The sequence below is a fragment of the Schistocerca gregaria genome, chromosome 8 (genome assembly GCF_023897955.1).
Source record: "Schistocerca gregaria isolate iqSchGreg1 chromosome 8, iqSchGreg1.2, whole genome shotgun sequence".
Lineage (NCBI taxonomy): Eukaryota > Metazoa > Arthropoda > Insecta > Orthoptera > Acrididae > Schistocerca > Schistocerca gregaria.
In genome coordinates, this window is record NC_064927.1 from 446,241,843 (window position 1) to 446,243,559 (window position 1,717).

At 44.8% G+C, this 1,717-nt stretch overlaps 1 non-coding gene across 1 annotated transcript; it reads left to right on the top strand.

The window, feature by feature from the left end:
- Positions 1-1,138: 1,138 nt before the first annotated feature.
- On the top strand, positions 1,139-1,211 carry Trnaa-cgc (transfer RNA alanine (anticodon CGC)). The gene has a single exon. It is a non-coding gene; the product is annotated as a tRNA-Ala (tRNA).
- Positions 1,212-1,717: the final 506 nt, after the last annotated feature.

Genomic DNA, 1,717 nt, shown 5'->3' on the forward strand with positions numbered 1-1,717 from the left:
CTCGGAAGTTTGCTTATTGTACTTGGAACCACGCTCCTACGAATCCCTCTACAGTGACAACCTTATCATCTCAGAGTAGCAATTGCAACCCACCTGTAGTACTGTACCATTGATGTCATTCCTTGATGTCTTAACAGATGTCCTATCACCTTACCCCTTCTCCTTGCCAGTGTTTCCCATATATGCGTTCGCTCCCCGACTCTGCAGAGAACCTCCTCATTCCGTACCTGATCAGTCCACCTAATCTTCAACACGCTACAGTAGCATCACATCCCAAACTCTTGATTCTCTTCTTTCCCGGTTTTCCTATAGCCAATGTCTCGCTTCCATACAACGCTGTGTTCCAAATGTGCATTCTCAGAAATTTTCCTCAAGTGAAGATCTATGTTTGATATTAGCAGATATCTCTTGACCAGCAGTGGCCTTTTTGCGGGTGCTAGTTTGCTTTTTGTGCCCTCATTGCTGCTTCCGTCATGATTTACTTTGCTTTCTGTTGTGTACATAGTTCCGCGTAGTCAGAGCGTACACAACTTTCCCAACAGAGCGCGTCCCGCTAAGCACAACAGCACAGGAGCAGCGCTCGTCCGCCTCCGCTGTCTTCTGTTTCCGCCGATCCGCGTATTAATATGTAACGCAGCCAATGAGATTGCTGCCTAACGTAGAACCTTTTCTCCTCGAGGATCACACTCGCGCAGTGATACCTGAACGCACGAGGTATTATAACGAGTGTACGACCTCCGATTAGTCAGTCTGCATTAGTCTGTACCAGTCTATAGTCAAGTTTCAGTCTGCGCCTAATAAGATTATCATATTCCTGTACATAACCATGAAGATAAATGTATAGACACTTTGTCAAGTATCAGAGACATGTGAGAATAAGATTAACATACCAGAACCAATGGAACTTCAGATTGTCAATTGTAAATAGCATCCAAAACCAAGTTAAGTTATTTTTATGCTTGTTATTACTTTAATAAATGTGTGTGAAAATTAATCAAGTTCTGTTTAAAGTTGGTCACCGTCAATCTGCTACTCTAAGTGTGCAAGTGTCATTTCTATAGTCTGACCTCACGGCAGAAGATAGACACGCCACGATAAGACCACGAGACATATTGCTGACATTGGCCTACTTCGACCGAGCGAGGTGGCGCAGTGGTTAGCGCACTGGACTCGCATTCGGGAGGACGACGGTTCAATCCCGTCTCCAGCCATCCTGATTTAGGTTTTCCATGATTTCCCTAAATCGTTTCAGGCAAATGCCGGGATGGTTCCTTTGAAAAGGCACGGCCGATTTCCTTTCAAATCCTTCCCTAACCCGAGCTTGCGCTCCGTCTCTAATGACCTCGTTGTCGACAGGACGTTAAACCTTAACCACCACCACTCGCCTACTTCTCTAGAGCGACAAGTCAGATAATCTGATGGTGTGTGTACCGAAGGTCTTACAGTACGCACACCACACTTTCTTTCTAGGTAGCAGAGTTCCTTAACTTCCTCTAATTCGTGATCCTCAGCTCTGATGTTAAGTTTCGCGCTGTTCTCGCTCCTGCTACTTCTCATTACTTTTGCTTTTCTTCGATTTTTCTTATGCACTAACATGCCATATTGCTGTGGATTTATTCAAAATTTGCTCTTATTTTTGTATCCGCTCCTTGGACAACAACGGTCCTTTACTATGTTTCGCTGGAGACGGGATTTGTGGCTCCTTGTCCGACAAGGA